A 21,844-nucleotide genomic window follows, 5' to 3' on the forward strand; every position below is an offset into this window, starting at 1 on the left:
CCTTTAGGCAGATTCATAACCATGTATTTTATTATCATAAATGACAAGCTGCTGAGAAATAGAACATACCTAAGGAAGTACTGACTGATGGATCTAAAGGAAAAACCAAGGATTTTAGAAAGGACAGAAAGCCTGAAATGTTTGAATTTAGTTATAATTAAGCCCTAACTTCTTTTGGGGCTAAATGGCTCACCAGTGCCATTATGTTCAGTGTCCCACTGGAAACAAAATATGAATGCTGTTGTCTTGATACTTCCCTGATCAAAGAATAAAAGCAGTAAGAACAGTGTTTCTGGCACAAATGTCTAACAGCTCTCAATATGATAAATAATTAATTGAGACAGTGCAAAAACAGTTTGTAACATTCTGATGCAGCAGAAGGAAGCAAATCTGTTTACTCATGTTTTGTGCATTGTTGAGAGATTAAAAGTGAAAGAGTGAAGAGTAAAAAACTTCAGATTTCAAAATTTATCAACAAGTCTTCAGTCCCTCTAAAAGAGATCCCACTGATTTTGCGAAACTGGGGGTTAGTGCACACTCCTGGTCTCTACAATGCAACCAACCTCTGAATTCCCCAGAAGAAACACGTGTACAAAGAATGGAAGCTATGCTGCCCAACCCATCTGCAAGAGGAACAACTCAATGGTACCAAATATTCAAGTCCTAAGAGTTGAGAAGCAGACGTTCTGAAAGACTTGATCTGAGAACATACACAGCAATGCAACAGAGCTGTCACTGAGTGTGAATACTTTGCAGGATTTCTTGGATTTAGTATCACAATGTGACACTATCCCCCCCTCCCCATCCCTTTCCAAATCGTGAAAACATTACTATTAGACACACACAAAGTCTTAATGGATTATTGTCAATTTTCGCTAAGATTTCAGCATGTGGTCCTATGAGGATTTATTATGTAAATGAGTAGATATGAGCAAAATTCATTAGACATTTCATGTATTTTACAAGAAAGAAGAAAATTCCTTTTCCATTTTCAGAAGAAAACAGGTGGCAACCAGCTGACAACACAAGTCTGTCCATATGCAACAGCAACAACAGAACCTCTATATTTCACTCCCTACAACTATCTGAAAGGAGGTTGTATTGAGGTGGGAGTCAGTCTCTTCTCCCAAGTAACAAGCGATAGGACAAGAGGTAACAGCCTCAGGCTGTGCCAGGGGAGGTTTAGATTGGATATTAGGAAAAGTTTCTTCACAGAGAGGGTGTTCAGGCATTGGAACAGGCTGCCCAGGGCAGTGGTGGAATCACCGTCCCTAGAAGTGTTAAAAAACTGTAGATGAGGCCCTTAGTGTTATGGCTTAGTGGTGGACTTGGCAGTCCTGAGGTAATGATTTGAACATCTGAAAGGTCTTTTCCAACCTAGTTGATTGTATGATTCTATTCCATATCATCCCATACAGGAATCCTCTATTTCTTTATACTATTAGTGAAGGAAAAGCAATGTGACAAGCAAGGCTGCAAGCAGAGGAATTGCCCACAAGATGTTTTACCAATTGCAATAGAAAAAGCTTTTGAAAGGGAAGCAAAGAGAGGAGAGCAGAAACAATTTGATATGCAGCACACTAAATTCAGAAGTGCCAGCAGGCAATGTGCAGTTCCTCAGAGTTTTGAAAAATGTGTTTGTCAGGTTTATTTATTTATTTACTTCACAGAATAAATCCTTCCAAAGCAGAATTACTTAGCATAGCTTCTAAAGGCAACAGAGTCTTGCACTGATACCTTTAAGTACATCTAATTAAGAAACTGAAAATACATTGGACCACAGAGATCAAAGGCACTCAAATTCAAAGAAAGTGCTCTCTTTTGTGATTACAGCCTAGGCATTTGCTTTGTAACCACAGACCAGATGTCCAAACCTGTAGTAGGTATATATCACCCACCCTGCTGAAGTCTTCCCTATACGCCATCCTCTTGCCACAGCTACCACAACTGCCTGCTCTGCAGAAGACATACTAGAGCAGAGCTCTTCAAGTGGAGGATGGGAGGATTTTCTCTCCCTCAACACACAGGAACTAAGCACAGTCCTTGTAATACACCAATTTTCAAAACAGTGAAAAGGGAAGGTCACATTTTGTATTTTTCACATAAATTGCTGGTCTCTCAAAGCCATGAGAAGGAATGCATTTCACAATACACGTAGCAAGTATACAGGGATACACTGAACCCATGGCCCTTTCCTACTCTCCCACATACTACTGAAACATCTTGCGGTTTCTGACAAGCTCTGTTCTCAGTAGAAAATAGTTGTACAAATGATGCAGTTACCATTAGATAGCTTTGATTATCTGCAACTGCCAGAGAATTCCAGGTTGTAGTAGAAGATTCCGTTAACTTGAATTAATCAAGAAATGGGTTTGACCTAAGGATGTGGTCACTTTAAATGATTGTGTTTTTGGCTTAATAACTCCTTGTCATTGTAAGTGAATGGGTCAGAAACCAGCCTTCTCTACTTCTGCCATTTGCTGCCATCTCCAAGTGTGCTATTGAGCTGTGACTGCATTGCTGATGCATCCTATTTGCTAATGAGCTTCACAAGGGCTTTTCTTGCACAGCTCCTTCGTGACACTGGTTATTTTGCATTTGCCAGCTCCGGTTGAGTGTCTGCATCCTGGTATCTGAAGTACACACTGCATCTACGGAGTGCACTCTTCATACTGATGGGGATAAGCTGCTGGCTGCTGATTTTGATTTCTCATCTCCCCATGTTGGTTAAAAGTATATTTATCTGGAATCAGAATATTTTATATAAATCTACTTTTTAGGGTGTCTGATTTTACACTTTGGGTAGCTCTAACTCTCACTGCCATATGTTAGCACCGAGCCTGCACTTGAGTTTAAAACTCTCACTCTTGTTGTAGTGCTACGTGGCTTTCATTTTTACATATTTTGCTACATTTCTATTTTCTGCTACAAACATCTTTCCTATTTTTCATACGATTCCTCTTGAATTCTCTGTTAGCTATTATGAGTACTATAGTATTTTGCTTTCCAATGTAACTATTTTGCCTGGCATCTGACCTTGAAGAATTTTGTTTTGGCATCAGTGATTTTAATCTGCTGGACTGCCCTTTTTGACTGGTTTTGTGTGTCTCCCTTCACAAATTGACCTAATGATTGATAATGGTATAGTGTCTATGACTTTCCTTACAACAGTGAAAAGAATAGACATCAGTCTTTTATAAGTTTGGGCCCACAATTTCTAGGGTTGAAATACTCCTGGTCTGGGCAAAAGAAACATAGTCTTTAATTTAATGAAAAACTCATGTATAACAGAACAGGCCCTCCCTCCTCCATTTACAGCTTGAAGATAGGCACTCAGGATGGGGTCTGAACACATACTACAGAGAGCTCATAAAACAGACACATCTATTGTGGCTATGCAATTAGCTGGACGTGCTTCCTTTCTGAGTTTTCAGATTGCATTCACCCCAGCTGTCACACCTTTTGTCATATGGAGAAATGTCAAAACTGCTGAGAAACTGCCAAACCCTGCATACAACTATAAACTATGCACTCTCTTCACCTGAATTCAAGCACCGGTGGTGTTATCCCATTTGAGAGATGTGTATATTGGCCAGAAAATCCATTTAAACAAAACACCATATACATTGGCAGTGGAAATAAAGCATATAATCACAGGCTCCTGAGATTAGCAGCATTACATGCGCTTGCCTAGTATACTTACACCTTGCCAGCTTGATGGCAACATAGGCAAGGCTAATTTCTTCATGAACATTCAAATAATATATATTTTAGTTTGGCTCCTTGATGGCCATTTTTCCACAATAAATTAATTAATTTCCTTCAGCCACAGTCAAGTTTTCGTTAATCTCTGTCATGGGCCTTTTCCATTGTGGGACAAAGCAAATTTGGAGGTTCACAGCCATAGCAAAAATAGCAAAGTTAATAGTTTGGGTGTAACCCTTTAACTCAAGTCTTTGCAAAGAGATGGCTATCTCAAGCTGTTCTTTTCCTTCCTGTGGGTATCGCAGACATTTCACTACTAAGGTAACTGTATTCTCTATACAGCAGAGATATAACATGCCCAGCCTCATAAATTCTCACAGGATTACTCCAAATTTGTTGAAATACTTTTGCAATCCACAACATGTCCTTCCTCATTTTGGCCAAGTGCATGAATGGATGTAGGGGCAAATCAAAGTTTTTTCTTTTCCTTTGTCAGAGTCTTAGCACTGCCTTGATCTTAACACCAAAGGATGCAGATTGAGCCTGGATCACGCATCTAGCAGGCTTCTTGTCTGCTGTCCTGCTCATGCATAGCCAACTGACCTGGGGCACTGCATGCCTCATGTGTTCCTATAGCTTCAGTTTCAATTATTAAGGGCTTGATACAATCGCACTTTAAAAAGGGATAGCGAAAAAAAACCAGCCAAATATAGTGAAACAGAAGGAGAGAAAAGAACGAGCTTGAACTCTTGCACAAGGTTCTTCACTCATTATATTTAGAGTAATTATGTTTGAAATGGCTGGGGAGCTGGGGAAAGATTTTTTCCCCTGACATGGCACCTACATGTGGTAGGTGCTACAGTGCTTTTTCTATAAGCTACATGCATCTGAGAGCTCCCACAGGTATTCTACAAGTCATTCCTCAGTCTACTTAACCTTCATTAGGGCTGTCATGACCCTTCCAGAAAGAAGAGATACAAGAAAATTGTTCAATCTTCATTTTATGAATGAATTTAGCTGTGGAATCTTTTATCAGATAGGAATACCCTCTTGTGAAGAGCACTGCTATGCAGTTCTGGCACCAAAAAAGAATACTGTGCTGTATTTTTTATCTTATTAATGATTCTCTGTGAATGAATACACTGGCCTTTTTATACTGGAAAATTGGTTAAAAAACCCGCAGAAGGTAGCAACTTTAGCATCTATTTGTGAATAACATGATAGAAATACTGGGTTTTAATAACTTGTAATAGTTAAGGTTTAGAACTTTATAGTGTGATTGGTGCAGCATACGTTGATTTAACAACTCAAAATACAAATCTAGAATTCTTTGATGATTGCCATAAATTCTCTTGGATGTACACATATGTAAATCAGAATAGAATGGTTTTAGTGTGTCTCACTGGCCTAGCAGGATATTACCAATGCCATGTCTCTTAACCTTTCTTCATTTGAACACTATAACTGTTCAAGTTTGCTCTTAAATCTCTCTTTCTTTTTTTGTTTCATTATTTTCAAGCATTTGTTCAGCTCTTCTCTACAGATCTTTGTAGATCTTTGGTGTCTGTCAGCTCCTGACGGTAGTGTTTCCCTTGGGCATTTAAATAGAACAAATGAGATACCAATTGCTAGTAGGTAGAAGTCAGCATAACATTTTGTCCAGCTACGTAGATACACATACAGAAAACTCTTCTGTATTCCAGATGTTCAAGCATATGGGAAAAAAGATTCAGTGAACTGGAACCTTTTCACATAATAACTCTGTGAAAAGCTCTCAAGCTGTCTACTTCACAGAGAATTTTCTAGCTTTCCGAATGCAGAATAGGTGGTCATTCACGGATGTGCCTGCACCTCTAAACTTAGCGCCTAACATTGCCTTTCTGATATTGAGAAAGAAGGAGTTGGAAATGAGCTGTGTGCTGCATACTGCACCTTATCCTGCTGATGGGCGGACAACATATGTAGGGAATTCCCATTCAGAGAACAGAATAAAGAGAAAATCGCTTGTGCTTTATTTCTGAAGTAACATGATTTTTGAAAATTCAAATCTTTATCCGATTCACAAGCTTTCTAGAAAACATCAGCCAAAATGTTAGTCATTGTAGTATAATTTTTCTCTCTAGCTGCAGCAGCACTATCTGTTCACATCTATACCTGATATTCTGGTATTATTATTACTATTATCATTATAAATTCTACGCACAGCAGATCTCCTGCAAGCACAGCTGTCCAGATTACCAAAATGGCAAAAACTATAATCTTTAGAAAATTAGAAAGATTATGTTAGAATTTTTCTTTAGTTTTTTCCAGAGAAATCTGCTGTACAGTTTTTCTCCTGGATGTAACAATTCTGGACTTTCATATATTTCATGGTACTGTTTTCTGCTGTGAGACTTCACAGGTCTGTGAGAGCCATGTTATCAAAATTGATACAGACAGCTTTCATAGTTTGATTCATACTATATAAAGTTTTTGAGATAGCTTGAGTTCTTCCATTCCTGTAATTTCCTCTGCCCTTTTCCTACTATGACCAGAATGAGATTTAGTTGAAAATGGTGTTTTGAAATATAGGGAATGATCTTGTTATTTCTTTTGAATACCATCATTATCAAAATTTATTTTTAAAAAAAGAACCGACACAAAATTTGCTAAGACTCATGTCATAATGCTGCCTTCCCCACAATTAACAGAAAACAATACCATTGATTCATTTACTATATTCTTGCTTAGCAGAGAACACACAAAACTGGCTGCTCTTTTTGTCTCTCCAAACCAGTCTTTTCTGAACAGGTTCCTTTCTCCTTTTCTGAAATGAAGTCTTTCCTTTTGAATGGTGCCTGACTGACAGCCTTGAAAGCTCAATTTTTCTTTATATAGAAAGCAAATTCACAGTCAGAGTTTGTAGTGTGAGATTGCCCATAGCGACCCACACACCATGCCCATGCTGGTTCAGTAGAGCTCCCTACTTTGGATCAGGCACTGGTTAAGTTTGGGAGTGACTTTCCCTGATGAATCTGGCAGCTGAAATGCAACTGGTATAAATTACATTAATTTTCGTGGTATGGCATCAAGATCCCAGGAACTATATTGAAACTACCAGTTTATTTCCCATACAGTCGGGGAGTCAATTTTTCTTTGTTATCCCTAAAATGCTTTCAATCTAAGCCCTATCACTGGCATATTATTTCTATGTGAGTAAGCCTTCTGGAACAGGAGTAACACTATATACATCTCTTTGTTCTAGGCAAACAAAAACCACCGTCTACTCTATTTTGATGATCCTCTCACTGTATTATATCACAAATCTGTGCATCACACACTCACAGCAATTCTGGGCTCATATGGATTCATTTTCTTGTCTCTCCTCCAAGGCCGTTAGACAGACAGAAGTTCTTTTTAGACCCCTAGGCAGAACTGAGTTCATATAACCACTGTCACATCCCCTTTAAAACTGTTGTTTTTCAGGTGCTCCTGTGTGCGCTAGAAGCCCTAGATTTCATTTCTCTCTGTGGTAAATTGCACAACCAGTCCTATCTAAAGAGTGAAGGCACCTATGAGATTCAGTACAAATAAATGAAAATCAGACATCCAAATCTGACCTCAGTAGTGAGACAAAGCAGAAAAACTGTCACAAAAAAAAAGAGCCAAAGGGAAGAGGAACTGCACTAAAACTCTTCTTCAACAAGCCACAGCAAAAGGCACTGGAAACTTTTACTGTACACTGCTAGGAATGAACAACAGAGTGCTGTACATGACCGTTCCCTACCTGCTCCCACAGGCTCCCTGCCACTGCTGGGCCAGCACCCACATCCCTCCCTGCACAGCTCTTGCAGCCTGCAGACAGTGACAAGCTGTGTGCTTTACAAGCTGTGTGCATTCACACAGCTCACCCAGTCCTTGTTTACAAATCTATACAACAGAAGGACATCTATTATTAAATATAATGAACTGTATTATCTTATAAACTGCACAGGGAGGAATTTAAATCTCATTTTTTCTGTATCCAGCTCTTCATTACCATTTTGGGAAGAGTTAGAAGCTACAGCTCTCCTTCTGCTTGTTGTCTTTTAATCCTCTCATTCCCAAGTCCCTCACTAACGCATGAAAGTGCCGTAAACCTAATGCTGTTTTATGTCTCTGCAGTAACAAATTCTAACGCAGGAGGCACACTTTTTGCTTTAACCTCCCTCTTACTGAGCTGCTTCCCAAACCTGTTTCTCTGCTCCCAAATGCTTGCCAGCTCTCATCTTCCTATTGAAAAACAGCACAAGATGGGGGAAGATGGGTGCAAAATTCAAATATACTGCAAAGCAAACATGTTTATTGCAGCCACAGATACAGGAAAAGTGATATTAAAACTATCAGTTTCAGTTATTCATTCAATTTTGTGTTAAGATGAGGTTTTATGAACTGAGTAGCTCAAATTAGGCTACAGAGACATTTCAAGCAGCACAGAGATTTTAAGGTGTTATAGGCATCCAGGGTTGCTTGAACCCTTTCCGTTGAGAACAACTACTTCAGAATGCTATTAATTTTGCAGTGTGCTTTATGCTGAACTGTAGGTGTTTTAAAAAAGAACTTGAGATGAAGAGCATTCATTTTGGTATGCACAATGCAAGGCACAGCAACTCCCTTAGAATTGCAGTATAACTGGGGTGTACTTTAAAAGCAGCTGATTGTAACTGCTCCATATAAAGGCCTGCAAATCTCTCTCTTCAAATTTACTTACTTGCTCTTCCTGCTCCTGCTATACCTCACCCCCACAGTATCCTCATCCCACAAAGCTGCAACACGAAATTGCAGCTGGTCATGAGACTCCAAGTGCTGTTCACACAGGAATTGCCATGGTCACTGTCCTTCTCTCAGCTATAGGATAGCAGCTCAAAACCCACCTCATAACTACTACTGGATTTTGTGAGAGGAATTACTTGTTAGTTTGATTCTGTCTCATTCCAGAATTTCTATTCTTCCAATATGCTTATGGTGAAAGAAACCAGCAGTATCCTCCCTGAAAAACAGAATATGGAGCAGACCAGAAAAAGTTGCATGAGGCATCTCCCACAACATAAAGTTCTCATGTCCCACCAGTTCTTGCCAGCCAGTACAGAAGTTTGCACTGGTTGGCAGGCAAGCTACTGAAGCCTTTTTACTGAAGTACGAAGACAGAATGGTACTACAGTTTCTGTACAGTTAAACACTGCGTGAAGAAAAAACAAGCCAACCTCATGTAAATTCGCCATCAAGACGAGCCCAAAGGACAACAGCAAGGTGTATGAAGTCGTATATAGATATGGTGGGGGAAGAGGAAGCTGCAGACTCTTGGCACATGACGCTATAGAAAATCCTGTTACTCAGCAGGACCCATGACAAAAGCTAGGCTGTGGGACATTGAGGTCAGAAAGGACCCTTCATAAGGTACATGTGAACCAAATACCTTAAAGTTATCTTAGAGGACTATTATCCTAGGTGTGGAAGACCAACTTTTAAAGGAAGCACTAACTTTTAAAGGAAAATCAGATACCTTGAGAAAAGTGCTGACACAATCTACCATGATCCTTTCCCCAGCACTGTTTTCACTCTGGCCATACAATAGTCTGTCTCCCTAAAGCGATCCGGCATTGTTAGCTGCGCACTTTCTGTCCCAGATTGCTGTGAAATGCTGCCTGGTATCACTTCCCTTTCAAAATCAGTTGCGTTTTAGTACCGAGGAAACAAAATGCATCACCTTAGATTACTTGGGGGAGAAAAAAGTCTATAAAAGTGATGGGAATAGCATTATCTTTGAACGCATTGCATTTTCCCTAATTTCTTTAAACATACATTTCTTCCAAACTAAAAAAACTGAAACTTAATTCATAATATATAAAGAATATGGTAATGGTCACTCCTGAGCATATTTTAACAAGCCAATTTAGTCACAAGACAATCTTTATGGTTATATTTCAGAGGCGATTAGTAATTGACTGGCCATTTCTGTTCCTAGAAAATTTTCAGATTGCTCAAGATTTCCATTAATTTCTCAATTAATTTTACTCACAAATCTTTTCTGTAACTTACAAAAAGTGCCCTGTATCTTGATGACAAACTTCCCTGAGTACATTCAAATTCCATATTCAAAACATGAGCTGGGTGGAGCGTCATTGCTACTCTGAATGAATTTAAATCAACAAGATGGGTTAAAGAAGGTACTGGGTTTCTGTTAGAAAGCAATAAAAATTAGCAAAATTAGGTGAACAATAGATACCATTAAAGCTTTTCCTTTCTGAGCTGCAGAAGCCTCATCCAAGGCCTTATTCCTAAGAGGAAAACAGGATACTATAAAGTTCATTGGCTTGCTATAGAGTTTAAAGTTACTTCATCTTATGACAGTCATAAAGCATAACTCCAAGAGGAGTTAAAAGGTAAATAAAGTGTTTGGATTTAAATCCTTCTCTGTTTCCTTTGCCTTTAAGTTTTTGAGTCTAAAGAAACTGGCTTGGCAACTCCATCTCCCTTGCTTATCTCCTAGTTCAAATACCCAAACATATGAACTAGACACCCAATTCTCACAGTCACTGTGGGAGTTGAACTCAGATGTATTTGGAGGAATCAAGCACAAGCATATATTAGAGCAGCAGCATAGAAGCCAGAAAATATTTGATGCTATTTACTTAGCTCTCTGTTCCAAATGCACATAGCAAAAATCTAAGCAGGTATCTTCAGAATATCAGAAAAGTTACGAGTTCTTGAGCTCCCAATACAGATTGCTGTTCATCATTTTTGCCTGGTACTCCACATTCATGCCCCAAGAAAGAAAGGAATGATGCAGTCAGAATTAGAACAGAAATTATCAAACATCTGTTGACTATAAAAACTAACCAAAAAAATCTCTCCAAATAACTTTGTAATGTTGGAACACAACTGCCCACCCCTTTGTAAATTTCCTTACATTCATAAATAGCCATTTTTTTCATTTATTTATTTTAAATGAGCAGATATTCAGTCCAGGTAGAAGCGGTGTAGCATACAACACTGTTTTCTCCTGTGTTCTTTGCTACATGTTTGATCACTGCTATTTTATACTCCCTGCTAAAAATACTGGGTTAATGAATTAGTTAAAAAAAATCAGTCTTCCCCCCCCCCCTTTTTTTTAAACTCCTAATAAAAATATAACAGAACAGAGAACAAGGTACTACAATTGAATTTTCATGTCTTTTCTGTAACAGACGTCCCTTTCTTCTCTTGCATCCCACTACTAACAGTTCATTTGAGCATAAAGGAATGGCATACATTTCTCTATTTGTCAAAGGAGCTCCATTTACATTTCCATGGTGACATACACAGCTCTCTTCTTTGTTACTCAGGAGTAAAATGTGCAGGATCTCTGCCACGTACTAGAAATGCCAGTACATGCAATTTTAATTGCAAAAAGTTCTTCTCCCCTTTAATTCTATTATTTTTGTCTTGCTCACTTGCCAACTGTCTTGGCATTGCTGGCAGTTTCACAACACCCAACTTCTAACTGAGAGGGCAGGAAGCGCAGCCTTCTCCTAGGCGTTTGGTACAGATCCAAATCCTGCCATCCTCACTTTTTACTAAATTCTTGTTCTCACACAATTCCCATTAACTGATGTAAGAATTTTTACTGCATAAACATGGAATCAGGATGTTTAGATCCAGCCCAGACTGTAGAGCTCCAGTTCTCATCAATAGGCCTGTTTAAGTGAGCAGGAACCACTGCACCTGAGTGCAACCTGCAGAATCAGGCTTTAACAGTTCAATCAGTGCCTTCCTCCGGCAGGAAGTTTTGCATCCTTTGAACTGACATGTCCGATTAAGCTGGCCTATGGAGTGGAAATGGGAGACATTGCGAATACAGAATCTATTTCTGCCTCTCAGTGATAAATCACCATATTTCTCCATTGAGGCAGTAAAATGTAGGGACAATAAAATGTTGTGGGCTTGAATTTTCATGATTCTCTGAAGTTACAGAAAACAGAAAAATTACTGGGTCAGATTCTTACCTGGCAGAGCCAGTAGAGATACAGAAAAGAATCCAGCCCATTCCTTTTAAAGTCTTGTCATGGTCATTCTTTTCAATATAACTTTCCTTCTTCTTTGCAAGACAAATGTAAGAGTCCCTTTCTCTGATAAGATCCCGTCACTTTCCTGCAGTTTCAGAAGGAGTGAAACCTGACTCCTGTTGCCAGCCTCAAAAATCAAATGAATCATGTGCACATTTTAAAGCGTGTTATGTACAAATGCCTCACGGCAAAAGCACAAAGAATGTAAAATACCATAAAATAAATATTTAAAAAGCTAAATAAGACAAATGGATTTTTCATTTTGACCTAAAAATAGAAAACATTTTGATGTTGTAAAACAGAAAAGAATCACATTTCACAGTTGTGGAGACCAGTGAATAAATAGATAGTGTCCATTAGGTACTGTCCATACATGTGGACTAGCTAAAAGCCTTTTAGAAGCTGACAAATGTCTCTTGATAAGTGTTCAAAAGACAGAACCAAGAGATGCAAACCCTTGTAAAATGGGATCAAACTTTAAAGTCACACCTATTATTAGAGCAGGTCAATTAGGTTCTTTTCAAACCAGGCTAACACAATAGAAAAAAAAAATCTACATCTGTGAAGGTGTTTTGAGGACCTGATAAGGCTCTGCTCAAAGGTAACATCAAAGGCTGGATGTTGGAATATTCACAAATAAAAGAAACCCAGACACAATCAAATCAAGATTAAAGTTTCAGCAACTACTTTGAAAAAAAGTCTTCTGCTTTACAGAAACTGGAATGCAGCAAAGGTGGGTTTGTTTTTTTAACGAGAGGATTGCCACAGCCCCTGAAAAAGTCCCTCTCTGCACTGCCCCTGCAGAATCAGGTTGTGTCCCACAGCCTCTCCTGAGCTTATTTAAACCAGCTGGATCTAGCAAAGTGGCAAAATCATCAAAATGAATAGTCTTGAGATTGTCCCTTCCCATTTTGCAGGGAATTGTAAGGATGCAGTTATTTTGAACCATTCTTTTCATTGTCACTTCTTCTGAACAGCAAAACAAAGCTTTTTGCAGATTCACTATTCACAGATGTGTGGGTCTGTAATGATGGTGTTTATTAGTGTAGGTGACCTTATATGACTGTTTTTGTTTTTTTGTTAGCTTTTAGCTGCTATTATTGGTATTATTTAAAATTTATTTCCAGTGCATTCTGCTACTAACGGGATAGGAACTGGTCCCTTCCCTTTCAGAGCTCAAGAGTAGCCCAGTCTAGGAACTCTGCCTCTGAACTCCTTCTATTTATTTAATGTATATCATAGTAGCCTTTAATACAAGGACATTTGCTAAGAAGGGACACTTCCCCTGTGATGATGTACTGGGAGTCAGCAGGAGGTGACAGGCAATGAATCAACACAGCTTGTGACGTTGTGATTGCAGAAGCTAGAATAATGGCTCTTGCCATGGAACCTCCTACAGTGCCCACCTCTTGACACCACACAGGAACAAAACTTTCAAATCTACCACTGTTCTTGCCTTTTGCTCAAGCTGCAGTTCAGTAATGCATTAGTTCTTGCATTCATCTTGCGTTCTCCCTCCTGCCTGTTCAGACCCCAAACTCTTGGATCCTGCTTTTGCCTCTGGCTTAGTCTTGTGATTCCTGTGGCTAACCTTATATCAGTTCTTCAGAGCTGCTAAATGTCTGTCTAGAATAAAAACAGTACATCCCAATGATGCTTTTCATTTCCTTATAGGTTTGCTGTTACTTGAAGTTCATTATATTCTATTACACAAACTATAAATTAAATGTCTTGTTATTTTTTTAAGCTGAATTTTGCTCTTGCCAGTAAAAAAAATTGATAAAGCAAATAGATTACTCTGAAATACTCTGGTAAATCTGAATTTTCCAGTGGGAAATGCATTTTCCATCACATTTTTTCTTTTTTTACCAGTTTTAATTTTGATCAGGCATAGTATTGTTCTAGAATTCCTAGATGTCTGATGGATGTTCTCAATTATAGCCAACACCTGTGGCTACAACAGGCCATGCTGACAGTCAGGAATAATCAGCATTTAAAGATGCCTGAATGTCAGAAAGAGATGCACTACACCTTCTCAAGCAGTTAACCAAAGGATGATTCTTCTTATACTCCCTTGTGGGGAGTATTTTGTGGGGATCCTCAAGTGTCTGCTAAAGTAGGAGTCATGCAAAGCCACCTTTATATTGGATATTGCAGATATAAGCTCTCTATATGCACATTAATAGACTAAATATTGCAGTACCTTAGATTTTATGACTTAGCAAGAAGCTCAGCAGAGTGGAAAGCTGTAAAAATAAAAACTTTTAGCTCCACTAATCTGAAAACTGAGGTCTAAGATATCAGAAGTATAGCTGCTGGTTCACAGAACTAAAAAACTCATCCAAAGGGCTCTTCCCACTCTCCCCACACCAACTTGACTAAAGCTGATATGATGCCAAAGGAGATGACTGTTAAGCCTGAGTGTTACCAGTTCGCTGAAATGACTCAGCTCTACATCTTTTAATCAAACCTAGATTCTTCAGTCTCTGATTTCTTCCAGAAAAGATTCTGAAGAGAAGGTCACAGCCTCAGGCCTGCTCAAGGTAGGGCAGAAATAATGATTTTAAGGAAAGCACTTCTGGAGGGATTTATCAAGGGTATCATGTGAGGCTGCCTGTCCTCAGCAGTTTGCAAAGGCAGAGGGGTTTCTGAATATTCAGTCACTGTTGTGGCTGAAGGTTAAATCTGGCTAAGGATATTTGCTAGGTTATATTTTCACTAGAATGGTTTCTGAAGTTGGATATGGAATATATGTCCTGGAAAAAAAAGCAAGAAAGACCCAAATAGTAAACAGCTGAGTGGCTGAGATACTCAGATGAGACCCAGACTGTGCCTCTGCTTTGGATTATGCAGAACAGGGATAATAATCCAGGTAAGTATCGTAATCAGCAACATGGGACAGCTGCCAATCTTTTACTTTAGAAATAGTTACTAGTTCAGAGAAAGAAGGATGGACACAATAGCGCGGTGGTTAGAGCAGAAGCGAGTCTGGGAATCAAATCAAACTCCAGACAAAACCTGGTCTCAGACATTTTATTTTTCTCCAATCAGAACTAAATGTCAACTGTGATGTTGAAAGAGAACTGCCTCAGCCGAAAATTAACCTGAACTGGAGCAAAACTAAAACATGTACATATTCGACTGTGCCAAGAAATATATGGAATGGTCATAACACTTGGTCTTGTTTGAATCCCCTATGTATTGCAACACAGAGACAGCCAGAAAACCAACCAGGGACAAAGCTGAGATAGTTGAATTCACAGTCTGCAAATGGACATACGCTGGAAATGACAGAAACCAGCAGTTGTAGGGCCTGATAAGCCTCCACACAGGATAGCAGTCTAATTCTATTACTGTAAGTTAGGTCTGAATGATTTGTCCTACTTTGGGCTCCAGACAAGTCGGGATGTGAGGAACTGTAACGCTGGCTGATACTTTTCTTTGCTATTCTGTGTGCTATGCCAAGTAGGAATTTAATAAATAAAAAGAACTAGCCTAGCAAGTTTTGTAAACATCCCATGTGAAAACTTGCTTTAAGAAAGAAGAAAGAAAAAGATTAGCACTTTCATTACTGGGGTAATGCCAGATCCATATAATCTGTAAGGTTTTAAATGAAGAGAGGAAAAAAAAGAAAATCAAGGTAATATTTTGGTATCAGAAAATTAGAAAACATGATGTCATCTCTAGAAAATCTATAACGGAATTATCAGAACAGCTTACTGTGCACAACTATTTTAACGGAGTCTATAACATTATTTAAGCCATAATGGAAAGACAGCATCTAACATCAGATAGTTGACAACAGTGGAAGTAACAAAAGCAGAGTCAGAAGAGCATTTCAGATACAATAAACAGTATTTTTCAAGAGAAATTATACAACTTTTAGATTCTGTTTTCTTATGAAAATTCAAGACAGGATAATTCCAGATGGATAATGAATATGTCCTTCCAATTGAAAGTAATTGTGTTCTCCTATCTGCAGACTTAAGATCAGTATATTGTCTCCCTGTGTCTGTCTTAGAAAGGCTGATATAATTTTGATTCCCTTGTAACCCACAAAAGCTTTTTTTTTTCTTTTTTTCTACCTAGCAAACATTTTGAAGTCTATAATTTAATAGTTCCAGGCTACTCTAATGCTTTGTCAACATGAGGAAGTTTGCACTTGTTAATTGATAATTTAGCACGTGTTTAATCTCACACTTCTCCTATTGTCCCTTCTCAGATTGTGGACAACAGTGGCTTCATATTTCTATTTTGTAAATTTAAATCCCTAAGTGGAATTAGCTATGATTGGAGTTATGATTATTAGGACTCTAATAATACCATAGAGTCCAATTCTGCAGTTGCCCATGTGTAGCTTTTACACTGGATTTAGACCAACAGAACAAAACATTTTAGTGCTGAGGCAATGAAAGCATGTTAATTGAGATCTGTAACACCATATTGGAGAGGAAAATATTATTATTTCTGTTTTACACATGAGGAAACAGACATGGACAGACAAGGACATTCATTGAGAGGGTCTCAGTTCCATTCCAGCAGTTTCAAAATCAGAAAAATTAGCCTCAAGTTCTTCCAGGGAATACAGTCTATTTGGACATCTATTACTGATCTTATGCAACTATCCAGCACCTCCCTTTTTGTTGTTGGATGTTGTATAAATGCACAGACATATTTGATCAGCACATGCCCAGCCAAATGTTTTTGTGATTTTTTTAAATAAATAAAATTGTACTGTCAAAACAAAGAGAAGATCCTCTTTGCTCTGTATTTAAATGATCCTTTAAATGGGAAAAGGAAGAGCTTTGATCTGACAGAACAGAGGAGAAAAGAGACAAGGCAATGGGTAAGGCACACAGCTGAAGTTTTACCCAATACTTTTGAGGATAACAGCACAATTTGAAGTATCTAAAATAAGAATTAGAAATATACCCTTCTATGGTGGGTTGACCTTGGCTGGATGCCAGGTACCCACCAAGCTGCTCTATAACTCTGCTTGTTAGCAGGATGGGGGACAGAAAACAAGATAGAAAAATTCCCCTTGTAGGTAAAGATAAAAGTAGTTTAGTAAAGCAAAAGTTGCATGTGGAAGCAAAGGAAAACAGAAGAATTTATTCTCAACTCCTCATTAGTAGATGACATCCATCCATTGCCTGGGAAGCAGGGCTTCAGTACGCTTAAGGGTTGCTCCAGAAGACAAACATGGTAAACACTGAATTCCTCCATAGCTTTTATTGCTGAGCAAATGTCGTATGCTATGGAATATCCCTTCTAGATACCAATACAAAGCACAGAACTATGAGGGCTGCCAGGGGGAGAAATTAACACCATCTCAGCCAGACCAAATACACCTTGAATGGATGGAAAGAGGGTTACAGACTCAATGAAGGAGAGTTTGTAAAATAGCTGTATTAGATGCTTTCTTTCCTCTTTTTGTTGTACGGCATCATACATTATCCTTGCTAATGTTTCAATGTTATTACTCTAACTGGTGTAAATCATTCACTGCCCTTATACACACTTCAACCATGAATGCAATAAGCTGGAAGTTCACTAAGAATAATTAGAATGTAAGGAGCTAGCTAATTTGAGATACTCCTATATGCTGTACCATGTAGCTTCAAAAATCTTTCATAGAATCATAGAATAGTTAGGGTTGGAAAGGACCTTAAGATCATCCAGTTCCAACGCCCCTGCCATGGGCAGGGACACCTCACACTAAACCATGCCACCCAAAGCTTTGTCCGCCTGGCCTTGAACACTGCCAGGGACGGAGCATTCACAGCCTCCCTGGCCAACCCATTCCAGTGCCTCACCACCCTTACAGTAAAGAACTTCCTCCTTTTATCCAATTTAAACTTCCCCTGTTTAAGTTTTAACCCGTTACCCCTTGTCCTGTCACTACAGTCCCTAATGTAGAGTCCCTCCCCAGCATCTTTAGGCCCCCTTCAGATACTGGAAGGCTGCTCTGAGGTCTCCACACAGTCTTCTCTTCTCGAGGCTGAACAGCCCCAACTTTCTCAGCCTGTCTTCATGTGGGAGGTACTTTCACTGTGCTAAAAGGCAGAAGTGGCATATCAGATTTTATAAGCTATGTAGCAAGTGATATCGTTAAGTTTTGGATGAAGAAGTGCTCCCCTAACTGAAAACTACAGTATCACTAACTGATAGGAAAGGTAAAGGCAATCCTTACCAATCCTGAAAGTCAGTTGCATAATTCAATGAATGCAACCATGGAAATGCATAAAATGGTGCTAGAAATTACCTTCTGAGGTCAATTAATCCAACTGCTTCTAGAAGGCAAGATGATTAGACCTAAAGTACTGCTGACAAATTCTTCTCTAGCACGTAGCTGGAAGCTCCAGTGCTGGAGATTTCATACGCAGGACCACCTACTCTAGTGCTGAATACATTTCATACATGGATCACTAGCAATTATGCCAGGTATTGGCACAGTAAAGTCATCTTGTTACTTCTTACCAAAAAAAAAAATAAAAAAAAAAAAAATAGGCTCACTACTATATGTCAGCTATTTGACAATTAATTGCTACTGAAGTTCTCTAATCCAGCTACCAGTAGCAGACCTGATCCCAGGTGGCTCAACTGCTCCCTCCCCATGGTGATGTCCATTCTCAAAGCTGATGCTACAGAAGGATACTGCTGAGGATGTGACTGAATTTCTACTGTTTTGCAGATGTATTTTCAAAAGTTTGTTGAGGGCACTGGTTCTTTACGAGATGCATAAGGAGTCTGTGTAGAGTATTGGCTCTTACTCTCTGCCTCTGCATGTTGAGCTGAGCTGCAGAGAGCAAACTCTGTGCTTAAAAAGCCTTGTTAATAAAAGGAGTGTTTAATTTCACCTATTCTTCATCAACCTCCATTCCTCTGAGAAGCTGAATCAAAGAAGAAAACAATCTGGAAACAGTATAGCACTAAAAGCAAGTAATTGTGAATAGACTACAGGAATTGTATAAGACCTCAGACATTTCCTTGGGAAGTCATACATATATATATATGTACACATGTAAGAGGGAGGATTTTCTTCAGCAAAGATGTCATAAAAACTATAAATAAGATATTTGCACACTGAAATGTAAGACCAAACTAAAAAGCCTGTATCACCTGCAAATAACTTTAGTATTAGGTACAGATATATTAAATAGGGAAAAAAATCAAGTGCAGAAAGCTGCTGTTTTTACCTTGAATGAACTTTGGGAAAACAGAAACTCAACAGCAGCTTGACTTTATGCACTAGGTTTAAATGAATATGAAGCTATCTATCTATAAGTATGCCTCAGAAAATTATGCAAAACATCAACTGCTTTTCAAGATCTGTGAAGACTGGAAAGCATATCTGGGTATTTTCTGCATGCCAGTGACACCACAAACAATGTACATGAATAATGTTACCTTTGGGTTTTGACCACAAAAGGCATTCAGCAGTTACAATAATAATTCTTCAGACAAATGGCATTAGCTAAATAATAACAGAAGACATTTTATAAACCAGTCCATATCTGAAATGAAGAGAAAAAGATCACAGATACCTGGATCTTGAAAAAAGAAGTTTGATAAATGAGAAAATAGAGATATCAGGTAGAGCAATTATTTGGCTGCACACTATCAGTTGAGAAGTTTGAACTCTATGACTTGGTGCAAAATAAAACAGTACATATAATTTTAGCAAGATTGCATCGGATTTACATAACTGAACTCGCATGAATTCAAGGCAATTATCTTTGTATGAAGTAACATGGCACAGGAAGCCCTCCCATGTATTAGTTTTGCCCAGATAATGCCTGTTTTAAGGTATATTTTTATTATGAGAGCAAGACCTGACTTCATCAACTGAGGAGATGGTCCCTACCTGTCATAGGCTGAAGTATATGGCACATTCATATTGCAGGTGTGAGAAGTGATTCCATCAACCTGGGAGACAACCTTTACATGTCATCAGCTGATGTATATGGCTGGCTCTGCACTTTGTCAAGAAATGTGCTGGTGCCCATGATATTGCCAGACAGTGGTTGCATTCCAGTTACTCTTCACTGCAGCTATACTTTCTAAACCCTAGAGAAAGCCAGATAACCTTTAAAGTAGTACTTATCTGCATCAGACCTCCAGTCCTAAGCTGAACTCACTTATGACATAGGGATAAATTAAACTCAGTAGCTTCAGAGAACTACTTCTGAGTTTTTCCAATGAGCAATCAGATCTGTGAACTAAGACTTACTGATAAAATCAAATATATGAAGCTGCTGCAAAACCTATTTCACTACCACCTTCTCAGCTGTCAGTGAAATAAAAGGAATGGTATAGTTTGGATTAAAACTCACTATGTTTAGTCAGACTACCTAAGCTTTCTTAATTCTAAAAGTAATTGCAGGTTTATTCTAGCAAGCTAGGAGCTGACCTTGAGTGGAAAGAAATACTCAGCAGAAGGTGGATTAGCTTTAGGAATAGATACAGCATAGTTAAAACAAGGCAAACCAGCAAACGAGAATGAAGTAGTCTAATCTTTTTTTGTTTGCAGAAATACAGAAATGTGAATCTTAATTTCATGGGGGAAAAAAGCAATAAATATCAATATGGCCACTGTGTGCTTGACAGTACATGGAACCAAATGAATGAAGGGAAAGGAGTTGCAAGCCAGAATCCCGTACTGCTGAGAGAAGGGGAGGACATAGAGGGGTCAACCAAAAGGGAGACAGAAGGACCTGGGAAGGGTCTTTGGCTGGCTCTGAGAACTGTCTTCATGCAAGTCATTGATTGAGCTCCAGGCAGCTGGTGAATACAACAGAAAATGCAAGGAAAGGGAGGGAAATCTTCAGCTAGTCCACAATGAGGAAACAAATGCGAATGAAAAATAAAGATTAGTATATTACTGTGATGAAGATTAAGTAACACACCCAATCTAATGTATGGTCTATTTTGCAAGAAGGAAAATTAACATAATGTGATAAACTGAGGAGATTCAACAAATCATTAAACCTTTGTAAGAGTGGAGGTTCCAAAGCATCAGCATAAATTTTAAAATCACCCATAATGAAAGGTCTTAATGAGTGAAGAATCAAATCAGGAGTCAGCTTAGGCCATTAACTAACAAGTCAGAATGAATAGTTGGTTGGTGATAGAAAACCCAAATGGCATGAACTGAAAAGCATGCTGAAGAAATAACAGTTTAAAATCAAAAGGCTGAAAAAAGCAGTAGCCAAAGCAGTTCAGAAAAACAGAGAAGGACCATTAAATTTGGGTAGATGGGTCTCCACAGAGAGCATACATCACTAGGAGTGTCTTTTATAGCTGGAACATACAGCGCTAATTTCTTTGTACTTGGAACAAGGATAGAAAATTCAATTAAATTGGCTGAAAAATTGATGTGTCCTTAGTAGTGCTTCCAGGATGTTCCTGTTATTTCATGTACCTCAGCTGACAACAATGCAGGTGTCAGATGTTACGGGAATGCTCAGAAGAAATCACTTTTTGGTTGGACTAATGGTAAAAAACAAGCCTGAGGATTAAGTCAGCCCCTTTACAACTGGGATGTGAAAACAGTAAAATATCAGTCACTTTGTTCTGGACCCGTGGTCACTTCCAGCAGCAGAAGGCTCTCAGTGGCAGGCAGTCTGGTGGGGCTCGGTGCCCTGGAACACCAGTGACCTTCACCACTGGTGGACTGGAGATCCCAAAATAAGATGGCTGATCACAGATACTTCTGAGATGGATGAAACATTGTACTGACCCGACATTTTTCTCACAGGGACCCCACTGAAAGACCCCTCTAGAATGATAAAGGACCAAATCTGCCATCCTGTTCCAAGAACAAATATCCATATACTGTGCTCTATCCAGATGATGGGATGCATTCCCTTCCAACACCTACAACAGAGATTTCCACATCAAAAAAGTTAAATTTGGCTCAGATGCTGCATTAGATAATGCAAATCTGTAAAACTGTTTCAAAAGTGCATGCATTTTTAAAACAGTAAATATTTTGTTTTAGGAATTTTCCAAGATTTTACATTTCTGTAATTTTTCTATGTTTAGAGATGAAGTAGAAGCTTTACAAGGCTAAG

The 21,844-nt window shown here is 38.7% G+C and overlaps 2 long non-coding RNA genes across 2 annotated transcripts in view; both read right to left on the reverse strand.

Moving 5' to 3' along the window:
• Positions 1-21,844, reverse strand: part of LOC130592758 (uncharacterized) — a 154,243-nt gene that overhangs the window by 7,630 nt on the left and 124,769 nt on the right. The window lies entirely within an intron of this gene.
• LOC130592762 (uncharacterized) lies at positions 11,744-21,609 on the reverse strand. Its single transcript, XR_008970650.1, has 3 exons — positions 21,511-21,609; positions 19,636-19,838; positions 11,744-11,895 (listed from the first exon to the last, which is right to left on the reverse strand). It is a non-coding gene; the product is annotated as an uncharacterized LOC130592762 (long non-coding RNA).

The sequence above is a fragment of the Pezoporus wallicus genome, unplaced genomic scaffold, assembly GCF_028554395.1.
Source record: "Pezoporus wallicus isolate ANWC-B61680 ecotype Strahan unplaced genomic scaffold, APGP_CSIRO_Pwel_v1 contig_3952, whole genome shotgun sequence".
Classification (NCBI taxonomy): domain Eukaryota; kingdom Metazoa; phylum Chordata; class Aves; order Psittaciformes; family Psittacidae; genus Pezoporus; species Pezoporus wallicus.